The 20,381-nt window shown below is 44.2% G+C and overlaps 1 protein-coding gene across 5 annotated transcripts in view; it reads left to right on the top strand.

Moving 5' to 3' along the window:
• Nucleotides 1-3,224: 3,224 nt before the first annotated feature.
• Nucleotides 3,225-20,381, top strand: part of SLC23A2 (solute carrier family 23 member 2) — a 130,139-nt gene continuing 112,982 nt past the window's right edge. For 4 of the 5 annotated variants that reach the window (XM_032351345.1, XM_032351341.1, XM_032351342.1 and 1 more), the window contains exon 1: nucleotides 3,226-3,342. The gene's annotated coding sequence lies outside the window, so the exon portion shown is untranslated. Of the gene's footprint in view, nucleotides 3,343-20,381 lie in introns of all 5 variants that reach the window. The other variant, XM_032351346.1, reaches the window with a different exon arrangement.

Genomic DNA, 20,381 nt, shown 5'->3' with positions numbered 1-20,381 from the left:
CCCAGGACCATGACCGGAGCTGAAAGCAGAGGCTTTAACCCACTGAGCTACCCAGGCATCCTGTGTATTTTGAATTTTATCAATAAAAAAATTTGTGGAAATTTTCTCTCATTTTATAACCACCCCTATAATATCCTAGGTTTTGCCTCTTGGCCCACGAAGCCTAAAACATTAGCTATCAGGCCCTTTGTGGAAAGTTTGCCAATCTCGGTTCTATACTCCAGAGAGATATCGGAAATAAATATTGTAAAGAAAAGCACTGTATAAAGATGGAATGGCCCCAAGCTACAATTACCTCTCAAAAATAACACAGCCTGGAAATGACAGAAATTTCAATCAAATTATCCAGGTCACAAAACGTTCTGCTGATTTAGTTTAGAGAAGTTAAGGGGAAAGAAAAAACACCGTTTATATCTTCTATAATAGGAAAGGAAAATGAATAGGAAATAGGGAAATGAAACAAATAGGAAATTATTCATGTATTTTTTGAGTTGATGATAAAAATAATTATATAACAATAAGGACATGGATACATATTGACTATGTAAAATATACTTACGTATTCCAGCCCTGAATAAGCATTTTATATTAAAGGTCTCATTTAATCCTCATAAAAACCCTGCAAGGTTGAAGTCAAGGTCATCCCCTGTCTGCCTGCAGCAAAAAATGGTACTTTGTCCAGAAAAAAAGAAGCAGCTGGAGACTAGCTGGCAAAGGGCCTTGAATGCTGTGCTGGGAAATAGCCTATATTCTGTTTCTTTTTACCAGGTTACTCTGTAGACCCAGAGGCCCTCAAGAATTTCCAGAAGCGGGGAAGGGTCAATTCTGTGTTTGGGGATGATAACAAGGATGGCTTTGGGAGATAACTCTTGAGGCCAAGAGGCCAGAGAGAAACTTTTTCAACAGTCCGAGGAAGAACCGGTGAGGGCCTGGGATGGTGCACGTAGAGAAAATAATTCCAGACACACGTCTTTTTTCGATTGGCCAATAGGTTGACAAAATGTACAAGTGGGCTGGGGAACAGGCAGTCAAAGGCAACTTCAAAGTTTCTGGTGGCAAAATGGGAGAACCCGGATAAGAAGTTTGTAGTAGGAGGAGTAGGGAGATACTTAAAATTCCTGGGTAGTATCTAGGGAGGTTGTGTAGGACAATCGGAAATGTCCAGAAGATCAGAAAAATCCAGAAGTTCAGAAAAACATCTGATCAAGAGAGAGAGATTTGGAACAATGAGGAAATGGCTGCTTTTCAGATGGGGTTCGAGAAGGAAGGGACAAGGGAAAAGATGGGAGAGAAAGGAAATGTCAGTAAAAACTAACCTTTTTAAGGGTTGAGCATGGGGCAACTGAGAAGGAAGTGGGGGGGGGTTATAGGACATGCAAGACCCAGGGGTATTATCCCGAAAAGAGTTTCAAGAAGGAGGGAGAAGTCAATGGAAGATTACAGAGCCCTCTCAGTAGAAAAGAAGGGCTCTAAACAGGCAATTGGATTTGGTCCTTAGAAGGTCACTGGTGACGTCTGAGAAAGCAGGGAGTGACAGCATCAGCCTGAGGAGGGATGGGGAAGAGGGATGAGGAAGAGAGGCTGGGACAGTGGAAGTTTTTTTTTTAGGATAGAGAAAATCTGTGAGGGAGAAAGGGACACTGAAGATGCAATAAAGACTCCCCCGTTTTTCTATCCCAGATCTCACATCCTGGCTGAGCAAGACACAGAGTACTCGCGACCCCACCCCCCAAAATAGACTTTGGCTGGAAAATAGTCTCACTGCTGGGGATGTTACAGGGAGAAGGAACATGAATTTTTCTCTAGGTGTTTGGTCACAAACTTTTAATCTCTTATTTCCTCCATCTTCCGTGAGGCTCTGAACACCTGACATTCCAATGTAGAAAAATTTTTTTTAATTCAAATATAGTTGACATACAATAGAATGTGTACTGAATTTTACAAGCCAACTCTTGTATTTTAAACCTACAAGTTATTAGAGAGATAAATATGATGGCACATTATTGATTCTTACAAAAACAGACTATACTTTGTATTTGGTGAAATTCCCAGCGGCTAGTCATACCCCTCCCCCCTCATTGATATGTATGATACCTATACCATGGAGTTCCCCAAAGTGTGTGAATCAGGCAGAAATTCCGATGATGAAATCTGCTCCTCCCCATGTCAGGTCAAACACGGTCCTCGATTCTTCAGCTCTCTCGAGACTTGCTTGGGGGAACTAGTCAGTTATTATTCGGTGGAAACAGCAACCACGAGAGTGGTTTCAAGATGGAAGGTGCTATGAGAGTGCTAATTATTAGTGTTTTGTTTGTTTGTTTGCTTGTTTCTGGCCATGTATTCAGATGGTCTTCAGCAGTGGCTCGCGAAGTGTGAATATCGGACAGCAGCCGCAGCAGCATCACCTGGAAGCTGTCAGAAATGCAGAAATGCAAGTTCCTCTCGTTCCAGACCTCCGGCCTCAGCAGCCAGGGGGTGGGGCCCAACCACGTGCGTCTCACTCGTGCACTCAAGGTGCGGCTGCGAGGCGCTAAATTTTACCCGCAGCCCCTTCCGCTCGGCGGCCCTGACCCAGCGGCATCACCCGGGGGCTTCTTTAGAAATGCAAAATCTCTGGCTGCCCCCCAGACTCGCTGCATCACAACCCGCAGTTAAACAGGATCCCCGGGGCAGCGGAGTGTGAGAAACCCCGGGCTGTGTTACGGTGTCCGCATGATGTAATGAGGCCCTCTCCTCCAGTAAGTTAAAAAACCTGACGGCCTAACCCGAGAAACGGTGAAATTGCCGTGAAACCTCCAGCCACCCCCCCACTCCCAGCCCAATGCGCCGGGCCAATTGCACGATTATCTTCCCGCAGCGGTGACAGGGCTCAGTGTCAGGCAGGGTAAAAGGGGAGAGCCAGGAGGGGGAGACTCCGGGCTGGCGCTCTGCCTTCCAGGTGGGCCCCAGGAGCAGGTGTAGCGGCAAGGCGCGAGGAGGGGGGCGACTTCCACGCAGGGGAGGGAGCTAAAGGGGACCTGGGGTGGGGTGCGCGCAGGGAACGCCGCGGGGGGCGGCTGGGGTGGGGGCCGGTTGCCCCGCCCGGGGCCCCGCGTGAGAGGGGGCACAGCCCCTCCCCTGTGGGGAGGGAGGCTGCCGGGCGGGGGGTCGGGGGCGGAGAGGGAGGTGGGTCCCGGGCCGGCGCGGGGGCGGGCGGCTCCACGGCTCCCCGCCCCCGGCCCGCCCCTCCGCGGCGCCATTTTGCAGGCGGCTGTCGCGGGGACCGGAGGCGGAGGCGGCGGCGGCTGGCACTGCGGCGCCGAGGCGCGGCGGCAGGACGGGAGACCAGCGAGCTGCAGCCAGGTGAGAGCCGGGCCGCCGCGCCCCCGGCCCGGCCCGCGAGCCGCACCTGCCGGGCCGGGCCGCGAGGTGCCCGCCGCACCCACGAGGCCGGCCTGGCACGGCCCCCGCGCGCTGTCACCGGCCCCGCGGCGCGGCCTGCGCCCCCCAAGCCCCGGCCGGTTCCCCGGGTCCCCGCACCCGCGGGCCAGGGTGGCCGGGGGGCCCGTGGATGCCCCGCAACCCCCCAGCCTCCGCCGCCCCACCGGGCCCGGTCTGGCCCCTGGGCGCTCACCCTGGCCGCCCCGGGAGACGCAGCGCGCTCGGGCCCTCAGGCCGCGCCGCGGGGAGGCAAGTGGGTCCCCCCGGGACTGGGCTGGCCGGCCGCCGCCGCCTCCTCCCGGGCCCTCGGCCCACGCGTCCTGGGGTCGCTCTCTCCTGGTCCCTCCCCGGGAGGTGCGCGCGGGCATCCCCGCGCCCCCCGGAATTCAGGGCCATCAAGAGGGCGGCGGGGCGGGGGTGGTTTGCCTTGTACATTTTTTGCTTTCTTCTCTCTTACAAAGGCTGCGCCAAGTAATTTTAGAAGCTGCTACTCCGACCCCAGGGCCTTTCTCTCAGGCCTGTTCCCCCGGGGGTCGCGAATTCCCGTTGTTGCTACCTTGCTGGAAGGAGAAATTGACGTTCTTGAGTGTAATTACTTCAAGGGCTCAGGATTTTCTCCTTCCTTTGACTCTGGATGTACCCTTGAGTGGGTAGCTGACAGGAACTCGGCCTACAGTCTGGGGGTTTTAAGCATGACTGATGAGAAATTCTTGATTGTCAGGGCAAAGGGTAAATGAGGGCAACTGCAGGTGGAAGAAAGTCACCCATAAGGGATTTCTAGGTCTGGGGTGTCAACCGCGGCTGTTACTTTTATTCCTGCAATGCTGGAAGATGGGAGGGGGAAGATGCTGCCCCTGCTGACGTTTGGGTGTGCTGAGGAGGCCGGTGATGTGCGAGGACGTGGGACCGGGAGTCCTGAGGCAGTCTGGTTTGAGCTGTCATTAATTAGCCATGTGACTTCTCGCGGCCAGTTTTCTTCCTCTCTAAAGCCAGAGACCAGAATCAGGGGTAGCTGAAGCTTTTTTATTTTTATGTTTTTGTATTTGAATGCTGTTGGGCTGGGGCCTCACTATTTCCAGTTGTCTGCACCTGCCTTTTTAGCTTAGCACATGACTTTTCCCTGAATAGCCCCGGAGGTGTTGGAAACGGGTGAGATTTATAAAGGGCCTTTCCGCTCAGACATTCTGAATTCTGTCCTGGGTTATGGTTGGCTGTCTCAGGATGACTTGTGAACCGGTCACGCGTAGTCTCTTTTCCCTTACCAGAATTTAATAGCTTTTGGGCACTAGCCTCTTAAATGGCTGGCAGTGGGTATGCAGTGGAAGGCCTCCTAGCACACCTGGTAGTTGAACGGAGGTGAGCAGGTGTGTCTAGCCCAGCTACCTGTTTCACCTGACAGCCTGAGCGTGAGTTACCTGCTTTCTAGACCATTTCCTTTGTCAAAATGGCGACCGGCTTCTTTCTTTGAATTCCAGGGCATTTCTCTTGGTTTTTTTTTTTTTTTGGCTCTGAGTGGGGAATGATTTTTTTTTTTTAAGGAAAGGTATTTCAGGAACTTTCCATATTGACTCCCCCCCCCCCCCCCCCGCCTTATTCACATGGTTGCATGGCAGTTGTATTTTCTGACTGGCAAAAGTTAATTAAGCTGAGTTTTAATGTTTCTTAGGATGTTTCAAAAATGCTTTTGAAAGTACTTGGGTAGAATATTGGAGAGGGTTTTGCTAGGTTTCATGCCAGCCACACTGCCTGTTGCATTTGTGCAGCAAAGCCTAGAGGTCTTAGTCCTGCAGGAGTTAGATCTCACAGGAGCAAGCTCACGTAGCCTTCCATTAGTCCATCTGCTAATTTGGTGTCAGGTGCTGTTGAACAAATAATTGTGGAATCACACTCAGTCTTCTGCCCTCAAGAAGGCCAAGGTCTGGGGTATTAGAAATCCTGAGTTGGCTATTGCCTTCCTTTGCAGTGTCTCTAAAGACAAACCTGGGATTCTCTTGGGGACTCCTTTCTGGCACCACTGGTATCTTGAGAAATTTTCCCATTTTGCTTAAGGGAACTAAAAGTCAGCATCATAATTTGCAATTACATAGTGCTTTGTACTTGTAAATGAAAGCTTTTTAAAAACTTATTTTTATTTAATCCTCTTAGGCTTTTTTTTAATTTAAACATTTTACAGTCCTTCCCTGACCTGTTTCTGGGCCTTGCCTATAAAACTCCCAACACACTAGTCTGTTCCCAATGCCAGATAACCTCATTAACTCATTTCTTACTCCCTGCTGTTCTTCCAGTTATTCTCTCCTCAGAGGGCTGCCGGTTTGGGCTTTTATTCTTTTGCTGGAGAACATTCCTGCTCCAGGTTATGCTGTGGCTGTACATTATTGACTTAGGATTTAAAGGAGCTCTGTGTGTGCTTTATGGGACTATCTTCCTTTTCTCCCCAGCTTTACTTTTTCTAGCCTGTTATTTTGTCACAGGTTCTATATTGACTGTCAAATCATGGAGGTTTGCTTGCAGCTTCTACTTTTCACAGGATTTGACATATTTAGTACATTTTAATTAATTTATTTATTTTTTAAAAATATTTTATTTATTTATTTATTTGACAGATCACAAGTAGGCAGAGAGGCAGGCAGAGAGAGAGGAGGAAGCAGGCTCCCCGCTGAGCAGAGAGCCCGATGCGGGACTCGATCCCAGGACCCTGAGATCATGACCTGAGCCGAAGGCAGAGGCTTTAACCCACTGAGCCACCCAGGCGCCCCTATTTAGTACATTTATTGAGAACCTGCTGTGAGCCCGGCAGTGTTTTTGGTGCTCTGGTTGCTGCATGGCGATTCTCTGCCCTCATGGAGCTCACACTCTTGGTAAAGTGGCAGACAGAGATTTCATGCCCTGAAGAAGAATCTGGCAGGATTGAGGGTACTAAGTATTGACATTGAAGCTGAAATTTTAGGAAGGATAGACAGGAAAGCCCTGAGTCACGTCTGAGTGAAGATGTGAAGGAAGTGAGTCATGTGGATATCTGAGGGCAGAACATTCCCAGTTGAGGAAGCAGCAGGTGCAAAGGCCCTGAGGCAGAAGGAGAGCATTTGGTTTTGCTGTCAAAGAGACAGTGGGAATTGAAACATGTAAGGCCATGTGACAGTAAGGCTTATTTATGGGTTTTACTTTGATGGGAATGGGAGCTGATGGAAGGTTTTGAGTAGAGGGGACAAGGACTGACCTAGGTTTTAACAGGGATTTGCTGGTTATTACTGTTTGAGAATCAACTAGAAGCAGGAGGGCGGGGCAGCACTGTGTCTTCCTGGATGAGGGCTGAGGGTGGTGGTCAGACCAGGATGATGGGAGGGGATTCTGAGGTGGGGCTGAGGAGAATGCTGATGGACCAGATATGTGAGGGGAGGGTAGTGGTGTACCAAAGAGAGTTGAGGGCAGTGTCCAAGTTTCTGGCCTGTGCACTTAGAACGAAAGGAACCCAAGATGTCCAAGGTAACAAAGGGCATGGTAACCAACCTGACAAGCCCGAATGCAGTCAGAAAGGGAGGGAGTGGGTGTTTGGGGGGAGCTCCTCCTTCACGGAAATGTAAATCTTTTGGGGCACTTCTGTTGTCCGTAGTCTTAATTCTCTCCTCTGACCTCGGCAAGTCTCTGAGGTGTAGGTGGCTTCTAAGGCCCTCTGAAGATGTACTCTATGAAGGAGAGTTCCATCTACTCTCTATTCAATAGCACTTTCTTGCGCCCCTTCAGTGGGGTTGCATGTTATGCAGGCCTAGAATCTAAAGATAGCACAAAAAGCAAAGAGCTGGATTCATCAGAAATGACCTTTGAAAATTCCTATTTCCCAGGAAGTGTGGCAGGCATGAGCTGCACATACAGTTTGTACCGAGACATCTGAGTCTGTGAATGTGACAAACACAGGTGAGAACCGTGGCTAATTTCACAGTAGATAATATTTGGGACTTGGTGCGGTGTCCTCACTGCCGGCCACTGCTCAAAGGCTTTAGGTCACAGCCCCAGACCCTTCTGCTGGCCATCGTTTGATTGCAGTTCTTACTCACCATATCTCTGCAGCCTCAGTGAGGGGGGTCCCAGTTGCCTTGGGCTGTTGCTCACCCGGCTGCCCCAGACCATGGCTTTCTCTGGTCACCGGTCAGGAAAGCCTTCATCCGCAGTTCTTTCCATAGGTTCTGCCCTCGGGTCTGTCGCACTGCGGTGCCTCTGAAGCCCGCTGGAGGCTCACTCTCCCGGCAGCCACCTCCCTCTCAGTTCACTCTGAACATGAGTCTTACAGTGCTGAGTCCCCCCATCTTCTAAGATGAACGTGAGTGCGATTTAACAAAGCGCACTTCTTGTCCGGGAGCCTTCCCAGGCAATAGAAGGGACCCGAGAAAGACTGGGCAGGGGGCCCCCAGGAGCTTGGGCCCGTGCAGATGGGCTCAGTGCTAAGCACTGGACATCAGTATGGTTAGGCAACTGGCAGATAGAGGCGTCCTGGGCTGCATTTTATTGATGAAGAAATTGGAGTTTGGTTAACTTACCTGAGTTAACTCCTCCTGGGTCTTGATTTCTCCTCTTCAGCTCCAGTAGTCCAGGGATAGAATGCTCTTCCCAGGTTTTGTCTGAAGCTCTGGGTTTGTAAGTCCCTGTTGGCCTAGAAGAGGGTAGAGAAGCTAGAGTTGGGTGCCAGGTGCTCTGCCAGCACCTCCTGTGATCACGAATGTCCTTTGATCATGGCAGCCCCGGTTGATGGCCATTACTCTGGTTCCCACTTCACAGCTGAGGAGGCTGAGGTCGGGATCATTCTTGCTTTGTACCCTCCTCTTTCTCTTACTGGCCTGTTTTTCATTCTCAGCTATGGTGTTCCTCTGTGTACTCCAGCTTGGTCCTTGACTCCTCTTTTTTTTTTTTTAAAGTAATGTCTACACCTGGCACCCAACATGAGGCTTGAACCCACAACCCCGAGATGAAGAGTTGTACACTTCACTGACTAAGCCAGCCAGGCGCCCTGGGTCCTTTGTTCCTTCTGTTAGTTCTCCCTGGCATCTCCTGTAGGAGTCTTCCGCAACCCCCACCCCAATCTCAGCATACAGCCCTTTCTTTTACTTGGTCTCCCTTCAAGGTGGCGTCCCTTTCCCACCAGCTTCATTTAATTAAACTTGCATTAGCATTTTTGTTCTGGACCATCCCTTTTTAGGAGGCCGTGGTGTTATGACTCTAGGGATGGTCTTCTCCACCCTTCTTCTGGTGGAGAGTCCTGCTGGAAATGCTGTTCTTCACATATTGCCACTGTAGTTGGGATTTCAGCCTCAAATTGGTTTGGCTCTCTTGTCCCCTCCGCAGTGCTGGCTGAAATCCTTTGCTGTCTGCAAAGGCAAATCCCCTGGCTTGGGGGGTGCAGTCTCTTCCTTGTCTGACGTGGTAGAACTCAAACTGGAGAGTTTCTCCTTCAGAAGGTCTGGGGTGGGGCCCAATAATTTGCATTTCGGATGCTGCCAATGAGAGAATCCTTGGCACCTGTTCTGGTAAATCGAGTTTTACTGAGGCACAGCCGTGTGCATTCAGGACACCGTATGACCTGCAGGCCTAAAATATTTGTTCTCTGGCCCTTTATACAAAGAGTTTGATTACCTTGCTTCACAGTGGTATGGATGACCTCAGTGCTGAACACTTTCTGTTGAATTCATATTTTATCATTGAGAACTCTATATATTAAAGAGACTGATTCACAAATTATTCCTCAGAAGTATGATATGGGGAATATATGCATATTTTGAAGTGTTAGGGAGTATAACAAGCATGGCACTTTTAAGTCTTCTGTTTTATCTAAAAATAATGTGAGTTTTTTTATTCTATTCCAGAAACATCAGTGCTTGGTTTAATATGAAACATTTTTCCTCCTTAATCTTTGAGTAAAGTTGATGCTACTGGATATGTTATTTTAATCCTACTTTCACTCTGTTTGAGAAATAAGCCATTAAGATTTGCATTTTTTGTCATAAGTTGCAAATATTTGTCTATGCTTTGAATTCAGATCTGTCAATCTTTTTCTTTCTCATCCTCTCTGTACCCTAAGAATTTATTAATATTTTTAATATGTTTTTTCGTTCTTTTTAAAAAATATTTGGCTGTTATTTAATACTTGGAGTGTGGCGTGGAGTATGGATTTTTTTTCCTGTACATTTTTTCCAGCACCATTTGTTAATTCATCCTTGTCTTATTAAATTAAAATGACACCTTAATCATATGTTGAATCCTTAGATCTGTTGTGGGAATTGCTGTTTTATTCCATTTATCTGTCTGTTCCTTTGCCATGACCTTGCTATTTTCATCATTATAATCACTCTATAGTAGGCTTTACTCTCTGGTAGTGCCTATGCTCTGTTTTTGTTGTTGTTTTATCCCGTATTTTTCAGTTTAGGGTTTCAGAATAACTTATTGGGAAATCTCATTAAATGTATATAAATTTGGGGAGACTTGTTATCTTTATAATATTGAATTATTCTGTGAATATGAATCTTTGGGTTTATGCAATCTTTTATAGCTTTTGTTTTTTCCCTAATGTCTGCAGATTACTTGTTTCTTACTCTTTATTTAAAAATATTTATTTAGAATGAGGTGATTTCCCCTTGCCCCTCCCTTCTTTCCAGTGGTAAAGAGCAAGAATAGAGAAAGAAACTGATTACATTCTATGTATCTTCCAACCAAGCACCTGTATTACTCAGGGTGGTTATGTTAGCCAAAATCAGTGTCCTAACAAAATAAAAAGTTACCCCCCAAAACATTTACTTATTTGAGAGAACACACAAGGTGGAGGGGGAGAGGGAGAGAGAATCTCAAGCAGACTCCCCGCTGAGCAGGGAACCCTATGTGGGGCTTGATCACAGGGGCCCAAGATCATGACCTGAGCAGAAGTCAGATGCTTAACCCACTAAGCCATGCAGGAGCCCCCATTTGCGGTCTTTTTCTTATACATTTCTTTTTTTTTCTTTCTTTTTTTCTTTTTTTTAAAGTAGGCTCTGCGCCCAGTGCAAGGCTTGGACTTGCTACCCCAAGATCAAGAGTTGCATGCTCTCTTGAGCTGCTCATATGCCTCATACATTTCTTTTTCTTAATAAATTATAGACTATTTATAGAACAGGTTTTAATGTGACAGTCCTTTTAGTTTTTACCGGAATGCATTATTGTATATAATCTTCAATGATATTAAAGAAGTGTCCTCTTCTCAAGGTCTGTTTCACTAAATTGCAGTATTCTATGTACATAATGTTTTTGAATGAACAAAGTTTGTCACCTTGACATTGACCCTGCAGTTTTCTGTACCACAAAAATCCTTGGTAGAGTCTGACCCTGTTATTGTGGTAATTCTCCACAAAGAAGTTCAGTTTCCCTGCTGATTTGAGGATGACCTCAAATTTCTTGCCAGGAGGAATTATAGGAGTTCTATCTTATCTTCAGGTTCATCCCAAGGGCTTCTATTTTCTGACCATGCTGTCGTATTGTGCAGCGGCTGGCGTCTTTTGTGTCCAGGTTTCTGACCCACAGTCTTTGAAAATGTGCTCTTCCTCAGAGAAGTTTTTGTGGCTTCTTGTTTCCCTTCCTTTCTCTTTCATCCCTGTGAAGATGAACTGAATACTCTAGCAATCTCCATTTGCCTCCTCTGTTGAAGTTCTGCTTTTTGCACCTGCTTCCTGACCCCCGGTGTGAGTTCAGGCCCTGCCCTGTCCTGCAGCCTGTGGGTCCCTCCCCACACCCCATTTCAAGTGATGGGTTTGTGCCCTCACCTCTTGAGCTCCCTGTGGGATCTGCTGTGGGCTCCCCCACGGGGGGGGTGCCCAGATGCTGCTCTGCTCCCCCTCAGAAGCCCTGGTGGAGGTAGATGGGGCAGGGAATCTTTTATTCCTTGGGCAGTAAAGGCAGACGGGGTCCAGCTCACTTTTCCTAGCCTTTAGTTCAGTGCCTGGGGTAATGCTCCAGAGTGGCTTCAAATTTTTTTCTCCCAATTTCTGTTTTCAACTCTTAACATCTCATACTTTCTTTCTTTTCTTTTTTTTTTTTTTTGGAATAGGTGACAGGTGTCAGTCAACTCCTAAAATACATTTTCCAGACTTTGTTTTGACTGACTCCCTTTCATCGATAAATATATACACATCAAGTGTGCCCGTGCGCATCTCAAGCAAGTTTCACAGAAACCATACCTAACTTGGTGTACTGTGGGTTCTGAAATCTTATACTCCTGTTTGATGAAAAAATCAGTTGTGATGCCCTGAACTGAGATTGAGATCTGGCCATGAAATCCATACATGACTCCGCCTGTGAGTTGGAAAGGTTATCTATCCATACTGTCCTCTGGTTAAGGAACTGCATGGGCTTCAGAAGGAACAATGGGGAAGGAGCTCAACACAGAATAACCCGCAAAAAAGAGAAAAGTTTCATTGAGTTGTTATTCCATAAACCCCACCTTTTTATTTTTATTTATTTATTTTAACCCCACCTTTTAAATTAAAAAAAAATTTTTTTTTTAAAAAGATTTTATTTCTTTATTTGACAGAGAGATCACAAGTAGGCAGAGAGGCAGGCAGAGTTAGAGAGAGAGAGGGAAGCAGGCTCCCCGCCAAGCAGAGAGCCCGATGCGGGGCTCGATCCCAGGACCCCGGGACCATGACCCAAGCCTAAGGCAGAGGCTCAACCCACCGAGCCACCCAGGCGCCCCAAATTTTTTTAAATTTTTAAAAAAGATTTTATTTATCTATTTGACACAGAGAGAAATCACAAGTAGGCGGAGAGGCAGGCAGAGAGAGAGGGGAAGCAGGCTCCCCACTGAGCAGAGAGCCTGATGTGTAGGGCTCTATCCCAGGACACCCCCCCTCACCCCCGAGATCATGACCTAAGCCAAAGGCAGAGGCCCAACCTGCTGAGCCACCCGGGTGCCCCTGAGCCCCACCTTTTTAAAGGGTGTGCTTCAGTTGTTGTAGTATGTTCACAGAGTTGTGGCCCCCACCACTATCTCCTCTCCAGACCATTTTTGTGAGCCCAGACAGAAAACCCTGTACCTATCAGTGGTCGGTCCCCAGCCTTCCCTCCCCTTCCCTCCCCTCAGCCAGCCTCTGGCAACCATGCACCTGCACTGTTTCTGTGGATTTGCTTTATCTAGATATTTCCTGTAAGTGGAATCCTACCATATGTGCTCTTTTGTGATGGGCTTTTAGCCTGTTTTCATAATTTATCCACATGGTGGCAGGTGTCAGTGCTGCATTATTAGTCAGTCGATGGACATTTGGGTGTTTCTCCGTGGTGGCTTCTATGAGTTCTGCTTCCCTGCATGTTCCTGTGCATGGGTTAGTGTGAGCATGTTTCCCTTCTTTTGGATAAATATCAAAGTGTGGGATTACTGGGTTATATGATAATTTTATGTTTAACACTTTTGGGAACTGCCAGACTTTTCCAGGGTAGGTGGGTCGGCAAGATGACAGTTGTTCTCCTCCTCATCCTCAATGACCCTTGTTAGTGCCTGATTGGTTGTAGCCATTCTAGTGGATATGAAGTGTTATCTCACTGTTGATTTCATTTGCATTTCCCTAATGACTAAAGAGGGGGAGCATCTTTTCATGTGCTTATTGGCCATTTATATAATGTCTCTGGAGAAATGTCTATTCAGATCCTTTTTAACTGGGTCATTGTCTTTTTATTGTTAATGTTTTATGTACTAGTTTCTTATCTATAAAAAGTTTATAAACTTTCCCCATTTTATGGGTTACCTTTTACTTTCTGATGTCCTTTTCAAACAAAAGTTGTTTTGTTTTAATTTTGATTTAGTTTATGTTAAATAAATTTTAAATTAAATTTTTAAAAAAGGTTTCTGTTTTAATTTTGATTTATTTTAGAAAGAGAGTGCAAGTGGGGTGAGGGGCAGAGGGAGAGAGTAAGAATCTCAAGTGGCCTCCCTGCTGAGTTTGGAGCCTGACATGGGGCTCAGATCTCACAATGCTGAGATCATGACCTGAGCCAAAATCAAGAGTTGGGTGCTTAGTCAGCCAAGCCACCAGGCACCCAAAACATAAGTTTTTAATTCTGGGGAAGTCTCATTTACCTATTTTGTTGTTGTGCTTTTGATGTTTTATCTAACGAATCATTGCCTCACCCAAAGTCGCCAAGATTTCCTGTACGTTGCCCCTATGTTTTTTTTAAGAGTTTAAAAAATATATATATATATAGTTTTAAGTAGTCTACCTGACTTGGGGCTCAAACTCATGAATGCTCCTCCAACCAATCCATCCACAGTGAGTTTTGTGATTTTTTTTTTCTTAAGAGTTTTATAGTTTTATCTTTTAGATTTAGGTCTTTGATTGGTTTTGAGTTAATTTTTGTATATTGTATGAGGTAGGGGTCCAGCTTCATTCCTTTATGTGTGATTTCCGGTTCTCTCGGCACCGTTTGTTGAAGACTGTTCTTTCCTCATTGAATTGTCCTGGCACCCTTGTTGTAAATCACCTGATCATAAATGTTACAGTTTACTTCTGGATTCTCTCTTCTGTCCTGTAGATCTGTTTGTCCATCCTTATAGCAGGGTGTCATAATTACTGTAGATTTGTACTAAGTTTTGAAATTGGAAGATATGAGTCCTCCAGTTTTGTTCTTTCTCAAGATTGTTTTGTCTATTCTGGGTCCTTTGCATTTTTATTTGAATTTTAGGATCATTTTGTCGATTTTTGCCAGAAAGGCAGATGGGATTTTTGATAGTGATTGCATTGAATCTGTAGATCAGTCTCCATAGTATTGCCAAGAACTACATATTTTTAACTGAAAAATTTCACGAGATATTATCTGTTTGCACTAGGAGCAATGCATTTTATGTTCTAGCTTATTCTAGCCCATTCCATTCTTTTTTTTTTTTAGTTAAAATAATTGCTGGCCCCAGCTCCCTGAATTGATTCCTCTATTCATGTTCGTGGGTTGTTAATTTATTGTTTGTAAAACATGCCTTGAGTCAGTGGTCCTCAACCTTGACAACAAATTGGAATCATCTGGAGAACTAAGAAATGACAGCTGCCTGGTCTCATCTGAGAAGCTAAGGTACACTTGATCAGGAGTATAGCCTAACTGTTGGGGTTAAGAAAAAAAAATTCCCAGGTGATTTCAGTGTGCAACCAGGGTTGGGAACTTTTGCTCTCAGTGAAGTCAAGTGCAGCTATTTGCCCCTTTGAGAACCTCTGCCTAGTTGACTGAATGTACTGTGGGATGAAGTGTGCGTAATGTTAGCTGCAGAGCCTCATGCTAGAGAGGTCCGTGTGCTTTTTCTTCATTTAACCTGAACACTGACATTGTTTTTCCAAGAAATAAAAGGCTTTAACTTTCTCCTGGGTGTGTGTAGTTGTCAGTGGTCTGTAGAGAGGGCAAGGATAGAGCAGTCCCTGGGGAGTGTCCTTTCTCAGGAATTTTTGTGTCTTTTGCTTTTCTGTGATAGGAAATGGACTGATTTGAGAAGAATATGCAGGAAATGCATGACTTTTTTAGGGATTGTTGTATAAAGAATCCTGAAACTTTTGGTTAGTTATTATTGAAGTATATGAGGCTGTTGGTCAGAACTGATCAGAATTAAAGTCAGAATTACTGGAAAAATAGCTGTGAGTCCTCTCTCAGAATATTAAGGAATATTAAGACTGTGGTGGAAACACACAAAATAGCTTGTTTTACTCAATGAATATTTCTTTTCCCAATTTACTTGAAAGTAAAATTTTTTGTTTGTGCACCTGTACATATGCACATGTGTATATTCGTATTTTGAAATAGAGAGACAGGGGCTTTTTAAACGATTTAAAAAAAAATTTAGCAATGTACCTTAGGCATATGACTAAATCTTAAATAGCCCTTTAAAACATGGCTTTTAACAGCTCATTTGTGCTGAATGCATCATGTTTTATTTGACAAATCCTTCTATTGTTGGGCATTTAGCTTATGAGCCGTTTTGTGCTGCGGTGAACACAACACAATAGTGAACAGCCTTGTATGGAAATCTGGGTGCATTTTTCAGATTATTTCTTTAGGCTACTTTTTTGGAAAGGACATCATTTGCATTTTTAAGGCTTTACTACCTAACATGTATACAGGATACTTACTGTATCCAGGTTAACATACTGGGAATCATTGTTATGGTTAAGCTTTCCTCCCTCCTCCCTTTTTTAAAAACCAGTTTGGGCAAAGAATAGAATCATATTTATTTTGCTTTTCTTTGATAACTAGTGGGTTTGAACACTTTTGAGTTTTGGGGGCCGTTTATATTTTGTTTGGCTTATTTATTTCTTTTACCAATTTTTCTAGCTTTGTGTTTCATCTTTTTCCTGATGATTTATAGCAGTTCTTTTTACAGCCAGGATATTAGCATTTTAGTAAATGTTACAAATATGTTTCCCAGTTTGTCTTGTTATTTTATGATGTATCCAGGAAGTGTTTTTTTTTTTTTTTAAAGGTTTTATTTATTTATTTGACAGAGATCCCAAGTAAGCAGAGAGGCAGAGAGAGAGAGAGAGGAGGAAGCAGCCTCCCCACCAAGCAGAGAGAGCCCCATTCGGGGCTTGATCCCAGGACCCTGGGATCATGACCCAAGCGAAAGGCAAAGGCTTTAACCCACTGAGCCACCCAGGCGCCCTCCAGGAAGTTTTATTTATAGATCATTTTTAGGGCTTTAGCTTTTTTTTTTTTTTAAGATTTTATTTATTTATTTGACAGAGAGAAAGATCACAAATAGGCAGAGAGACAGACAGAGAGAGATGAGGAGAAGCAGGCTCCCTGCTGAGCAGAGAGCCCAATGCGTGACTCGATCCCAGGCCCCTGGGATCATGACCTGAGCCGAAGGCAGAGGCTTAACCCACTGAGCCACCCAGGCGCCCCAGGGCTTTAGCTTTTTAAAAAAAAAAAGTCATTTTTCAGACTCTAAGGTTTCAAACAAAGCATTTTTCTTAAAAATGAATAAAAATCTGTCAGAATGTGATTTTGCTTAAAAGGTTTTTTAGATTTCAAATCTGCTTGTCTTTCAAAGTATGATGGGAATAATCAGCTGAATTTTAAAAAGTTAGATATGAACTTGAAGATTTTTTACCATCCTGGTCCCAATAATTAGGAACTTTAAGTGGGAGCACCCGGAAGTTGGGTGCTGTTATTCTGAAGAACCAGAAAGGGGGGCTAGAGGTCATCGATAAGCTTTCCACTCCACTTTTAAATTTCGACAGGTCTGGTGTTTCGTACTTTTCTGTTTGGGCATGTATGGTGTCTCTTTGGGGTTGATGGAGTTCTTGAGCTTTCATTCCTTGTTTTTATGCCGGTACTATTAAAAAATGGAGACTTTTGCATCATACTTAAATAATAGCCTCTAGTAACTCTTTCTAATTATGTCCTTTAGGCTTTTTCCAAAATATGGACTTGCTGTGTATTCCAGGTCTCTGGAAACGCTTGTCCTAACTAGTTTTTAGTCTTTGTGAGTCTTGTTAACTCCTGAGGTCGTGGGCGGGATTTTAATAACACGTGCAGCACAGGACTCAGAGAAGGTGCTCCGGGCTCTCTCTGCCTATCCACACTATTCTGTTTCCCTCTCCACAGTTCCTAGTGGGAAATGAGACCGGTTTGGTATCTATTCTCTTGCTGCTTCTGGCTGGGTGTGAGACCCTGCTTTCCCTCTGTGCCCCTCCCTTCCTTGGCTGGTGAGTCTGTGGGTTTTCTAATCGATCCTTTGTGTTCATTCTGAGGATACTGAGGTACATCTGGGGAGAAGTGGCCTATCTGAGACCTCCGCATGACCATCTTCAGGTCTTTCCTGGTTCTGAGTTCAAAATTCTGACCCTGAGTCACTTCAGTCTGATGACAGGGATTATCTAATTGTGATCATTCTTAGACACTGGAGAAGTTTTCAGGAGTTCTGGGGCTAGCAGGTCCCTGGGGGGATCTTGTCATCCCTCTTCACACACACTCCTGATTCTACTCCAGAATTATTCCTGTCTTCCATGGTAATGAGGCTGTGGAAATGGGTACAGGAGCGGGGAGCAATAGCAGGGGAGCCCCCTTGAGCTGTCAAGTCTGGGTGAGTCAAGGAGCAAGCACCCCACACCAGCAGGCAGAGAATGGGGCTGTTCAGAGAGAGATTGGGGCATTAGAGGATAAAGACACGTCCAGTCTGATGGGAAGCTTTTGGGGTTAGCTTTTCAGCTTAGTTGAACTTAGCTGTACTTGTTCACGTGCTAAGGCACAGTTTGTTAAGGAAAAATGAAATGGTTTGTGTTAGCTGAGCTTGACTTATTACCACTGATAATTGTCATTGGGCTGTTTTTTTAAATTTGGTCATTTTGCCAGGAGTATAAATCAGACATTACTCCTTAGATCTTTGGGTAATTAAGGAAGATTGGCAACCCTCCATTTTTCTTGAATTAAGTCATTATTATCCTATTTGTAATATGGGATTAAATGGGTTAAGCAAAGGAAAGGCATTTTTAATATTTTTGAAAGACAGTTGCAACTTAAGCATGTGGGCAAAATTATTTTTATTGGCTTGTTTTGCATGTATATTTACGAGTTTTAAGCTTTTTTTTCTAATCACAAATGTAATACATGTTCATTAATAATGTAAAACAGACAAGCATAAAGAAATAGGACCCCACATACAATCTGACACTCAGGAAGGATCACTGTTAATATTTAGGTAAAGTATCTAGACTGCCTGTTTACCAAACAAACATAGTTTTTATATAAAAATGGGGAGGGTATTCTGCCTCTTCCCTCCCTCCCCCCACTTAGTAACAGAGCGGGACTGTTTTCCTGAATGGCTTTTGAAGTGTTTTATTGTAAAGCATTTTATTGTCATAATTTAGTTAGCCAGCCCTTAAATATTGAATATCGACTTATTCTATAACTAAAGTAAATAAAATTATACTCATCTAGTTATATTCCTAGAGCTATGATTTTATGGGATATGCATTTTTATTTTTTTAAAAAATTGATTTATTTGAGAGAATGGGGAAGGAGGGATGGGTGGGCTCACACCAGCAGGGGGAGGGGCAGAAGGAAAGGGAGAGAATCTCAAGCAGACTCCCTGCTGAGTGGGGACGTGACACTGGTCTCCATCCAGGGACCCTGAGATCATGACTGAAGTGGAAAGAGCCGTCTGCTTGACCAGCTAAGCTACCCAGGTGCTCCTGGATATGCATTTTTAAAGGGATGGATGTTAAACATTTAAAAGTTATTTTGACCAAAAACATCTAGATGAAAATGAAGGTGAATATTGCTTTCATCTTGGAGTGAGGAGGGGCTTCCTAAGTACAAAAGTATTAGAAGCAATTGAAAAAGATGTGAGATTGGACTTAAGGGAGGTGAAAAAGCTGTTCTTTATTTCAAGTGATATAAACAGAAAGGAAAAAGGAGTCTTTGACTTTTTCTGGGGGAAAATGTTTGCAACATGACAAACAGTTAATGTCCATAATTTGTAAGGAGCTCTGACCAGGGAATAAGAAAAAAGTCAAACCTACTGAAAAAAATGGACAAAAGGCACTTTAACAGTTCATAAGAGAATTATAGACGCATGGATCAAAGAAATCAAGATTGAAACCAGATGTCATTATTCGCATGTCAAATATGCAAAAGTTAAAAAAAAAATCCAGGACTGGCAAGTGAATTTAACATACAGTTTTCTTCTCTTGTGCTTTCTTTGTTAGCTTGTCAGTTTGCCCAGAAGGAATTGGGAAGGTTTCCCATTTCCTATTTCGTTACCAGGAGGTTAGGATGTAACTGACCTATAAATTTGTCTTAAGCCTGGCATCTTTTTTTTGGGCACAATTCTTTGTTTTTGTAGTTTTCTCTATTTGTGTACTGTTACTTGTTCAGGATTTTAAAAAATTGTTTTAAAAAAGTTGCCCATTTTGCCTAAGTTTTGGGGTACATTCATATGCTTCTTTTAAGTCAGTTACAAAATACAAACTCAATGTAAGAGCATGAAGAGTAAGTAGTACGTAATATCTTGTGTTTTGCCCTCGTTTCAGAAGATAGCCTTTGTTCTGTTCAGCAAGTATTTTAAGTTTCATGGAAGAGGTTTGGTATTTGTTTTTTGATTTAGGAGTAGGTATTTTGTCCGCCTTTTTGGCATCTATGGAATTGACAAAATGATTTATTTGCTCTGTTTCTGGTCTGAGAATGGTACTGGCCCCAGGGCTATGTCCTTCTTGCTTCTGAAGTATTAACATCCTTTTTTAAGGAAATGGTAAAATATAAAGATAACAGTTCTATATATATGTCTGTTACTCACCCCCCCCAAAATTCTGTGTGTGTGTGTTTTTTTTTTCTCTGTGAAATCAAAACCTTGAAACTGTAGCACTTAGTACCTTTGCATATCCCAATTAAGAAACTAGAGAAGAGTTGTAAATATTTTTGTGTGCGTTCAGAGTGGCCTTTACAGGGGGAAAGTCAGGAGGAACGTTATTGAGCTGCAAGTGATGTTTCCTCTCAACTGCTCACAGGGGCCTTGGCTTTGATCTCAGCCTTGTAACCCTGTGTGCAAAGGGCAGGTCTTCACATTTCCAGAGTGTAGTGGCATACAAAGGGGAAGGGTGCTGGCTGGTGCTGGGACAGAAGTTCAAGGATGCACACTGATAACTCAGTCTTGTTTTTGTTGAGTGGCTCCTCCTGCTTAATTTTTCTCTCAAAAATACACTTGAATTTTTCCAGTATTAGAACTTCTGACCTGATTTCTGTGTTTTGGTGTCTGATAGTCTAGTGGAGTAGAAAGCCAGTCCTTCCAAACCCTGGTTTTACTAATCAGCTTAAAAAAATACTTTCCAAAAACAAATCTTCGTGGGGTCATAGTACTTGCCCTTGTCCTTTGATGATTTTTCGCTGATTTGTAACTAAAGTGACATTTTGGTAATATGCAGCTTTGACCTCATGGAAGCTTTTTTTCTTAATTAATATTTTTTAGCCTTTTAAAGAATTTATTA

The sequence above is a fragment of the Mustela erminea genome, chromosome 7 (assembly GCF_009829155.1).
Source record: "Mustela erminea isolate mMusErm1 chromosome 7, mMusErm1.Pri, whole genome shotgun sequence".
NCBI lineage: Eukaryota > Metazoa > Chordata > Mammalia > Carnivora > Mustelidae > Mustela > Mustela erminea.
This window is presented reverse-complemented; position numbering and strand designations above follow the sequence as displayed.